This window comes from Eucalyptus grandis, chromosome 9 (assembly GCF_016545825.1).
Source record: "Eucalyptus grandis isolate ANBG69807.140 chromosome 9, ASM1654582v1, whole genome shotgun sequence".
NCBI lineage: Eukaryota > Viridiplantae > Streptophyta > Magnoliopsida > Myrtales > Myrtaceae > Eucalyptus > Eucalyptus grandis.
This window is the reverse complement of record NC_052620.1, coordinates 38,800,762-38,812,474: the sequence shown is the minus strand read 5'-3', so window position 1 is coordinate 38,812,474 and position 11,713 is coordinate 38,800,762. Positions and strand designations below refer to the sequence as shown.

The following is an 11,713-nucleotide window of genomic DNA, read 5'->3' as shown; positions in this document are numbered from 1 at the left end:
AAATTATGGTAACAAATTATGATTATTTGACCTTATGTTCTTATTGGATAAAAAGATGGACTCCTAAGAATGGCTCATGTAACTTAATAAGACTAAAGTATCTTTTTATGACATCTTTAGCTTGAGAATGCTCATGTAACATTTGGTGTACAACCTTTGGCCACATGCATAGATGGTATCAAATACCTTTATGAGGAGTAAGAAAGCTCTCCCCATTTGTGACTCCCAAAATTTAACTCACTTGAGATACCATCTATCTTGGTTCTTCCCATCTGAAGTCTCACAATTTTGTTTTTTGATATATAAGCAAACACCTTCCTAGGAGATACCTATCCTGAAAGTGCTCCAGCCTGAACACTTTTAACTTTGGAATTCCAAAGATATGCATTGTTGTTACATCAAAATGTGCTTTCGTGAGTTAATTTTAGTTATATATATATATATATATATATATATATATATATATATATATATATATATATATCTCTCTCTCTCTCTCTCAAAATCGCTCTCCCCTTATTCGGTACCCACTTTGGTTCATTTCCGCCCCCTTCACTATTGTAGAAATCTGTCAAGAGTCACTTTTTATCCAAGCCCTTAAGCCCCAACGACCACTCTCTGCCCTCATAAGAATAAGCCGTTACACCATTAGTATATCCAACATCTACAAGATAATAATTACCTAATAACAAATGATAAAATTATTAATTGTCTTACAATCGCCAAAAATTGCATAACTAAGAATGCAACATATTTATAAAAGCTTATCTTATCAACAGAAATCTTCAAACCATTTGGTTTTCAACTAAAGCATCTCGAAGCACTTTAAAATCCATTGCTAAGCCTTCTCATCCAAGTAAAACATATATGAATCATTATGAGAGCAAACTCCTAACACATTGATCGCTATGTCACCCTTTCTATTTTAGTACCTTGGTTAATCAACCGTCTAAACACATACCATTATGTATGTGTCATTTAATGCTCCTAATCAACCCTAGGAAACATGACATAAATGAAAAAAAAAAAATCTTATCTTTAAAGTAATAAATTGATTTATATAATAGCATAACAAACATACCTTAAACCATTTTTATCTCTCGGGAACTACTTCAAGTGACACAAGAAAAATACTATGCATTCTTATCACCACACTTAAAAATAAGTTAATACACCTACTTATTTTCTCCCCAAACCTCATAAATCTGAATTTGATTACACGATTTTTCAAATAAATGGCAAGTATATGTGGGAACATTGCCGCTCGTTATTCTATAGTTACAAGTCCATCTTCTTTTAACCCGCTAATTGTACGTGCCAACTTGTATAGTAGAGTAAATATATATCTATACATCCTAAGTTGTTCTAGTTCTAGACTTGCTATTAATAAAGAGGTCGATGTGATTTAAATGAGCGGGGCTTCTAACACATGTATAATCCTTCAATATATGTGTTACGCTAATTTTGTTTCCGCAATGAAATATCTTTTACCGAATAATATATTTTGGTTTTTATTAAAGGAGACATGGGTTTTGTGCTAAATCTGGACAAAGGATATCAAAATGCAAGTGTTATTTTCAATCCACATATTACAACATTGACAGTCGATGACTTACTAACTTCCACCTCTTGTTCCAAATTATGCTGAAATTTAATCAATGATGCAGCCTAAAGATAGTTCGGTGCAAAAGTGAAATCTAATCAACAGCAATGTCTTTGGATAAGAAACACAATGTCAAAATTTAATCAACAACGTTGAGCTTATGGTATAACACCAGAATCTAATCAATGACGGAAATCTGAAAACTACAGCTATAAAACTAAAGTGCAATAAAGTGAAAATAAAGTAAAGATATTTAATGTATTATTCGGGGGGCTCTTTGTTGGATGGCTCGCAGTATTTGTAGAATAATTTGGTAACCGTCGTACAGTCATTCCTTCTTTAGTAACCGCTTCTAACCTCCTCACATGTTCCTTTGCCTTCTTACTTTTCTCCACAACTACCTCAATGGTGCCATATTGCTTCTTGATTCGTTGACAACGGTTGCATGACGTGGTCACTGAAGAATAACCATTTCTTGACTCGACGCAGTCTTTTGCATATTCGATTATGTCCACCCAAATTTCAATGTTAATATTGCTTGAATTTCATATATGTGGCATTATTCTAACATTTAGACACGTGGTAGTTCCTTCCCTTTCCATCTAACCATATACTTCTATTTATAGGCTCATCCACATTCGGCCAAATATCCTAGTGCATCCTGATTTTTCCTCATCCTCGTGGCTAGCATGTGGTTTGTTACTACCTTTACCCTCATGATCGACACATGATGGTGCAAACAACTTTGGGTGTCAACAATATGCTTATTATAGTATCTTTTCTATGGCGGTGGGCACCATAATCATATATGTCATATACAAAAACAAACATTTGTAAGTTAATCTCCTCTAATATTAGAATGCTAAAAATTTCTTATCATCTTGATCTATTTCTAATGAGGAAACAAAAAATAATAACACTAGACAAGTACAAACTAGCAAGTTGGATAATAGCAAAATCATCCAAAATAGTATATCTTTTTCAAATCAACAAATTCTCACAAAATCTTACCAAATCGTTCCTGATTATTACAAGATATACACAAATGAAAATGAAACGAACTAAAGTTGATTCATGATTATTAGTAACTCTTCATAACTTATCTCAACACATAGGAAATGAACTCTCAATGCCAACTTAGTCAATAATTTAAGAACATGCATTGAATCTATTTAGTCAAAGTAAACATCTTGCATTTGACTGATAAAATAAGACTAAAAATATGGGCAAACTGGATATCGTTAAAGTAACAACACAATCTTACTAGCTCTAATCAACAGCAATGGAAGAAAACCATGTGCCAAAGTCATTTGTACATAATTTTATTTTCATGACGGCGGGGTCTAATTACTAAAGGTGTGCAACCGGATCAAATTTACTTAGGAACTAGACTATTTGAAAAACAAATCTAGGGACTAGTTCCTCTTTGAATTGATCTAGGAACTAGTTCCATTTTTGGGGAATTGGTTTATTCTCACATTCTAAATGAAGACCCACCTAGAAACTGGACCAATTAAACTGGTTTTGGAATCAATTTTTAACCAATGTTTAAAAAAAAACCCTAGGTTAGTCCTCTCTCTCTCTCTCTCTCTCTCTCTCTCTCTCTCTCTCTCTCTCTCTCTCTCTCTCTCTCTCTCTCTCTCTCTCTCAACAAGCTAGTCCCTAGCAACCCTAGCTCTGTCGCAAGAACCTTAACCAATCACCACCATTGTCGCTAGTCAGTTCATCTCTCGTTGTCTCCAACATTAGCGTTGTAGGCACACAACCCAACTCATTATCACCTCTCAGCTCGTTGTCACCAAACTCACCACTATCGCCTTTCGTCATCGTCTCTCTTTTGCAGCTTGTTGACTCCAACGCAACTATCTAGAGAGAAATAAGTCCGAAATTGAACTTTTTTGGTACTTTTTTTGGTAAAACCTTTTTCCCTCTACTTTGCCACCGAGTCATAATTGAATCTCATGATGTTCAACTTGTAAACTCTTTTTTTCCCTCTACTTTTATTTGCACTCTACTTTAATTTTGAGGAGAGATAAGAGAGTAGTCTTTGCTTTTTTGGGAGGATCAGATGTTTGATTTTGAAGCAATAGCTAATCTAGGCTTTGCGTTGCATGTTACGAGATAAAATATAAAGATTGTTTTGTCGAATCTAAAACAGAGTTACTAGTATTACCAAGGTGATGACCTTGGATTTTATGGTCATATATAGGAATTTGTTGTCTGCATCACCGGCTTTTTTCAAAGAGTGTAGGTCAATTTACTGAATAATTCATAAAAAAAAAAAAAAACAAATGATTGGAATTTGCATAACTCAGAATGCTCCTTGGTCATACGTTGTTGTATAATTTGTTTTCAATAGAATCCTAGCATTATTATATAATTTATTCTCAATTGATGGATCAAGACAAAGTCATATCAATGGAAGTGGATGGATATAGTGAAAGGAGTTCGCTCATGAAATTGTCATTCCATAGAGTTGACGAAGTAAAATCTGTGAGGGCGACAAACAAGGTGAGGATACATAACTCATGTTCTCCTCTTAGTAAAAAGCAAGCTAATCAATTAGAGACATGGGATATTTTTTTCTAGAATTATAGATGAGAATACATAGAAAACAATTAAAGTAAAGTGCATTCACTATGAGACTGAGTATGGGTACCTATGTTGATTGTGAAATGTCTACTGCATGGAAACATTTGAGAAAGTGCGAAAAGTATCCTCATGTGGATAAAAAGCAAACGTTATTTGCACCACATAAGTAAGATGCGGCTGGTGAGGTAGGGGAAGATAATAATGGTGGTAATATCTCAACAATGTGGAAGTTTGATAATCAAAAAAAAAAAAAAATACATTATAGGCACATGCTCACTCGGATAGTCATTATTAATAAAACTATCGTTTTCCATGATTGAGCATGTCAATTTAGATTATTTTGTCAATGAATTACAACCCATTTTCCAACATTTGTCTCAATTTACAGTGAGTAGAGATTGTATGAAGTTCTAAGTGAAAAAACTTGTTTGAAAGCTTACTTTGATAAGTTTAATTCTAGGATTTCACCACAATCCATTCAAAACTTGAACTATTTATATCTCATTACACACTTTATTAATGAAAACTGGAAGTTGCATAAAAAAAAAACATCAATTTTATGGCAATTGTAACATTCTCGATTTCGACCCTTATTTGGTCCAGACTAATAGGCCAAGGACCGGTACACCAAATGGTGAGACTAAGCCATGAGCTGGCCCGAGGGCTGGTCATGAGTCAACTAGCTCGTTCAAGAATCGATAACCAAATGTTTGGTTATAGAGTGTTCAACCATGGAAAGGTTATTCGATCATAAGGATTAGTCATGGACGACCATGAGTCGATCCAATGTGATTGTGGATCGACGAATGGTCATGGCTTGATTATACTCGATCAATGTACTGGTCACGGGTGATTCTGCTTAGTCGTTATTCCGATCATGGGCGATCATGGAATGATCCAAAGCAACCATGAGTTGAGGCGGATCAATTAATCTCACATAATTACATGACAACCAATAATCGACCATGGATCGAATAAATTCAATGCGATTCAATTTCAAACTGGCCAAAAGTTAGACACAGTTACCTAAACTAGCTCACAAACTTGCTAGAGGACCGACCAACTAGACCAAGGCCTGGGCTTATGACCTAGTCACGAGCCTCTTTTCTCAATAAAGGGAAGCTCAAGCTCAGTTTTGCTAATCGAGCCCAATTGCGTCTAGCTCCATTTGGTTATGGCTTAGGCATGAACCTCGGACCAAACAAGGTGGTCGATCGCACCCAATGACAAGGCTTTCAAAACTTAGATATTTTCCAATGTGTAATTAATGCCTTGGTCACATAGTTAATAAATGAACATTAACTAAGAGTGGACATTTGGCCCATTAAGCCTTGGCCTTGAAAGATAAGTATGGAACTTGGACTTTGATTCATTAATGAAGGAGACATTTAAGCGTAATCAGGAGGCTTCATGCCTAGGCCTTAGACTAGTCTAATCCTCTTAAAAACTACTTGGATTAGTCTAATCCTCTTAAAAACTAAGTACAAATGCATTTAATGAGTTGCAGGCTATTAGGATATATGTGTCCCTAATGGACCAAAAATCACCATACCCTAAAACTAGTATGACAATGGACCCTCAAGTAGGGGTGAGCACGGTTCCCGGGTAGAACCGGGAACTGGAGAATCGGATCGGCGGGTCTGGTTCGATTCTCAGTTCCAAGGAGAGAGGTTCCAATTCCCAGTTCTACATTTTTTGAAACCGGAACCGGAAACCAAGGTTTACAAACCTAAAATCCCTAATTTCTTCAATCTTCAGGTCTTCTTGTTCTCTCTGCCGATACTTTCCTTTCTAGTCTCTGCTCTCTCCTCTCTACAACGTTGTGACACCACTGACGAAAACCTGACGCTGCTCGCCGCCCTCGACGCTGCCATCACAACCCATGACGTCACTGCCAACGAAGGCGCGGGCAACATGGGCGTTCTTGCTTTCTACCAGTGGCTCATCAATCGGTACCCAAGCTCGATCGCAGACATCATCGAGGAAGAGCTGCCCCTCGACGTAGCGCGTTGCTTGGCCGATCGACCCCACCAGGCCAAACCCTAACGCTTGTGTTGTTGGGTTCTTTTGATTTTTGGTGGTCTCAAGTTGGAATTGTGAGAGGATTTGCGTTGAAGGTAAGAAGAGAGAGAGGGTGTTCGTATAGATTTTTGGGATAAGTGTTCCAGAAGTCCTACAACTTATCACAAAAATGCATTTCAGTCATAAAACTTACAAAAAGTGCATTTAAGTCCTAAAACTTGTCAAATTGTTTCAAACGAGTCCTAAGGTCAACGTCGTTAGCCTTTTCCGTTAAATATGCTGATGTGGCATTTTAAATAATTTTTTATTTTCCACGTGAATTTTTTAATTATTTTTTAAAAAATTAAATTTAAAACTAAAAAAACCAAATTTATTCATTTTATCTTATTTTTACCAAAAAATTTAAAAAAAAAGTTAAAATATTTATTAAAAAAACAAAAAAAAACAGCGGCTCCTCCCCGCCACCGCCGCCGCCCGTCGCCGGCCCCAGGCGGGGTGGTCGGGCCTCACCGCCCCCACGAGGGCCGACGGACCCAAATCGGGGCACCCTCGCTTAGCTCGGTGCGGGTGCCCAAATGCTGGGCCCACCGGCCCTCGCGGGGCCGGCGCCGTCGCCCCCTGGGTGAGTCGTCGCCGGCCCTCACGGGGGGCCGGCGACTAACACCCGCCCTCGCCCGGGGTCGGCGAGGCCTGGCCACCCCCGCCCGGGGCCGGCGACCGTCACCCGGCCCCTCCGGCGACGGGCGGCGGTGGGCTGCGGTGGCGAGGGAGAAGAGCCGCGCTAATTTTTTTTTTTTAATAATTTTAAAAATAAATTTTTAATTTTTCTTTTTAGTTTTTGTTGAAAATAGGATAAGAATAAATTTAATTTGTTTATTTTTTGAATCTAATTTTTTTTTTTAAAAAATGGATAAAAATTAATTAAAAATACACGTGGAAAATAAAAATTATTTAAAATGCCGCGTCAAAGCATATTTAATGGAAAATGCTAACGGCGTCAACCTTAGGACTCGTTTGAAACAATTTGACAAGTTTTAGGACTTAAATGCACTTTTTGCAAGTTTTAGGACTGAAATGCATTTTCGTGACAAGTTGTAGGACTTTTGGAACACTTATCCCTAGATTTTTTTCAGCACACATGCTCAAGAAGTGAAGTTATCATATTGTTGACACTATTTTTTATCGTCCTTTGTGCCAAATGACGTTACTTCTGGGGCCTCCAGGTTTTGGAAAGACCACATTACTTCTAGCATTAGCTGGGAAGCTTAGCAAAGCTTTGAAAGTAAGCATAAAGAAAGTACTTTTAGAGTTGTCTTACTTTAGTAGTGAAATCTTTCATGTGAGTCACACAAAGAGCTTCTGAATCTCAGTTCTCGGGAAGAGTCACATACAGTGGACACGGGATGGACGAATTTGTGCTATAGAGGACATCGGCTTATATAAATCAATATGATCTCCGTATAGGAGATATGACTGTTAGAGAAACTATGGCTTTCTTGGCCAGGTGTCAAGGCGTCGGACACCATTATGGTGAGTTTGCTCTATTTTTCTTGTTACCATGATTCAATGAGTAAATTCTAGAAAAGCGCAAGGATTTAGAGGTATAATACTATCGTTGTTTTTCATATATGTTAGCAGAGTTATCAAGAAGAGAGACAGAGGCAAACATCAGACCCGATCCTGATGTAGATATCTTTATGAAGGTGAGATATGAGACCGCAACTAAGGAACAGTCAAACAGCTTTCTGATTGCAGATTATACAACAACTTGGTTAAAGTCGATAATGACATAATGTTCTGGTTTACCAAAATCAATTTTCATGTTCTACTTTTTCAAATCGAACATTTGTTTTCGATCACAATCAATGAAGTAAAACCTTCGGGACACCAAGCACGCTAAAAAATTTCTTCTAGTTCACGATAACCAATCATCAGAGTAAGATCAAACTTGGTCAGCACTTCAATCAAATTTGCAAAATTTGCTAACCCGAGCAAGAAAAAACCTTTGGATACTTTTAGCCATCAATCTTGGAATGTTTTTTAGGGATAAAGAGCCTTAAGCTTGTTCTGTTACGAAGATTTAAAAATGAGTTTGGGACACCTGGAGTGCCAAAATTTGATACGGAAGGACACTTAAATGCCAAAACTTCAGAAAGGTACACTTAAGTGCCAGTTTCGAAGTAAAGTGGAACACTTAAGTGTCAGTCCGGCCAAATTGCTGACATTGTAATTTTCCAGCGAGTTTGGTGCAAAACGGTATCGTTTTGCTCGCTGATGTGGCGAGAAAATGCAAAAACGACGTCATTTTGTATCCGATATGTAAATAATTAATATAAAATTAATTAAATTAAATTTAAAGTTAATTTTATTTAAAATATTCTAAAAAAATAAAAAAAACTTAAAATTGGAAAACCTAAAAAATAAAAAACCTAAAATTAAAAAATAAAAAAAAAGGAGGGGGAGCCGAAGGGGGCGTCTAAGGGTTAAGCCCTTGCCGCCGCCGCCTACCTACCACCGGGAAGGGCGGCGACGGGGATCTGGGCGAGGCTCACGGCCCTCGCCACTCGGTGGCCGAGGGCCGCGACCTCGGCCGACCCTTCCCCTTCGTTGCCGGCTCTTCCGGCAATGGCGACGAGGGCTCAACCCTCAACCGCCCCCTTCAGCTCCTCCCCCCCCTTATTTTTTTAATTTTAGGTTTTTTTATTTTTAGATTTTTTTAATTTTAAGTTTTTTATATTTATAATATTTTAAATAAAATTAAGTTTAAATTTAATTTAATTAATTTTTATATTAATTATTTACACATCAGACATAAAACGACATCGTTTTTGCATTTTCTCGCCACGTCAGCGAGCAAAACAACGCCGTTTTGCACCCAACTCGCCGGAAAATTGCCACGTCAGCAATTTGGCCGGATTTTGGCCGGAGTGGCACTTAAGTGTTCCACTTTACTCCGAAACTAGCACTTAAATGTATATTTTCAAAGTTTTGGCACTTAAGTGTCCCTCCGTGCCAAGTTTTAGCACTTGGGCTGTTCTTCTGCCATTTAAAAATAATTTTTGCAGATATTGTGCACTATTTTCCTATGGACTTGAAATGTCGAGAGACCATTTCATGAACTGACTTTGTTCTGCCAGCACAGAGTATGTGGGGGCTGCAAGCATGAAATAGGCTATGGCAACTATTTGGGATGTATGGGAACTTTCTTCCATCCGGAATGCTTTCACTGTCATGCTCTCGGGTACCCCATTACAAAATATGAGGTAAGTAGTTTCTCTTGAAATATCTTTTCTTACCTCTTTTTATTTATGATTTTACCTTCAAGCTGTTTGCAATCTACCATACATGTGAATAATATTCAGTAATTCTTTTGTTAGTCTGGCACTGTCTACTTTGACATAAATATGTCATATTCTGGAACTTCCATCTGGTAGCTCTTACTAGTCATTTTTTCTGTCTATCGAAGTTTTCCTTATCAAGAAAGGATCCTTAACACCAATCTTGCTTCAAGGAGTTGACACATCCAAAATGTGAAGTTTGCCATCAATTGATAAGAACAATCAACCACATCTTACCTAACAAATGTTTGCTGTTTTTACATTTCATAAAGATATTGTTACTAAGCTTATGACACTTATTGCTTTTCAAGTGTTACATCGCTGCAATAGCCATACTTTTACGCACAATGCAAACTTCCCTTGTGTGATCATGTCGGGAGCTAATAAAAGTCCTACTCATCACTGAAGTAGCTCAAGTCGAACTGCTCTACGATAGGAAGAGACTGCTTGTAACTTTTTAAAGACATCGTGAAATTGTAATGAGTGATCTCATTCAAAAATATTTTGCTCATTGAGCCTTCAGTATGTAGACCCGGGATTTGTTAAAAAAAGCATGCCATTGAAGTGAGAGAAGCTTAGTCCAAGTTATTCTTGTCTATTATGTTTATGCAATTTCAAGAGAGTATGGCATTAATGTAACTTAAGTATTTTACCTTTTGATTCTATTGTAAGCTTCTATTTCATTTCACAGTTCCCAACAAATGGAGCTGGTTTGATTGAGTATAGATGCCATCCTTTATGGTCCCAGAAGTACTGTCCGTTGCATGAGCATGACAACACAGCTCAATGTTCTAGTTGCGAGCGTTTGGAGGTAGTGGTCTAGGCTAGCATAAGTAAATGCAATGTCATGCTTTGTTCCCACAATCTTGCGGATTGTATATTTTAAATGTGTTGAAGCAACTATAGTCATTTTTTTGTTTTTCTTTCTTTTAATATTTCTTTTACCTACTCACAGTCGTGGAACACAACATACATATCTTTGGGAGATGGACGAAGTTTATGCCTCGAGTGCATGGAATCTACTATCATGGACACTGGTGACTGTCAACCACTTTATCATGCAATCAGAGACTACTATGAAGGACAAGCACTTAATGAGGCTATTGTTGGAGAAAAAAATGTATGACATGGTATGAGATTTCGGTTTTCTTTCAAAGTTGCCACGCCATTCCTGATGCTAGTTTTTCTGCAGGGCCACCATCACATGCTTGAGACAAGAGGTTTATGTCTTTTCGAGGAGCAAACCATGTCCAGTGTATGATATTGGACATCTACTGATTTTGCTTTCAGGAAATCCAGAGTAAATCCTTGAGCAAGATTCACCTGTTCAATTTTACACTCGTTTCATTGCTTTTGTATTCAGGTTCACAGAAGGCCCAGACTTGGAGACCACAGGCTTGTTGGAATGAAAACTAAACCCTAGAAATTGACAAGGAAATGCGAAGTTACAGCCATTTTTGTTCTTTACAGTTTACCAAGGTAAGTGTGACTGAAAAGCTCTTGTTTTGCAAAGTACTGATTTTGCTTTCAGGAAATCCAGAGTAAATCCTTGAGCAAGATTCACCTGTTCAATTTTACACTCATTTCATTGCTTTTGTATTCAGGTTCACAGAAGGCCCAGACTTGGAGACCACAGGCTTGTTGGAATGAAAACTAAACCCTAGAAATTGACAAGGAAATGCGAAGTTACAGCCATTCTTGTTCTTTACAGTTTACCAAGGTAAGTGTGACTGAAAAGCTCTTGTTTTGCAAAGTAATGAATATATTTATTAAGTACACAATAGCTCTTCATATACATGTTTTAAAAATTTGTAGGTTAGAAAGACTTCTTGAGGATGAGTTGACAAACAACTGCATATTTGACGGGTTTTCCTAAGTAAACGATCTGAACTTTTCCAATGCATAGTTGTTAGGATGTCCCATTGAGCTGTGACAGAGAGACTTTCCCAACATAGAGCTTCAGAAAAATGGTCTTATGCTAATGAAACTTCTTGTATAGTTTAATGGATGCTTATACTTCCTTATTCTGATATGGAAAATATGGTCAAAAACATGGATTGATGCCTTTAAGAGCTTTTATGTATCTTAACCTTCTGCAGGCAGTTGCCCTAGAAGGGCAGGAGACTAATATTGTTACCAATTATATACTCAAGGTAGG

General features: G+C 37.5%; 1 pseudogene; it reads left to right on the top strand.

Annotated features, from left to right (window-relative positions):
• The first annotated feature begins 7,415 nt into the window (after positions 1-7,415).
• Positions 7,416-11,279, top strand: LOC120288530 (annotated as a pseudogene).
• Positions 11,280-11,713: the final 434 nt, after the last annotated feature.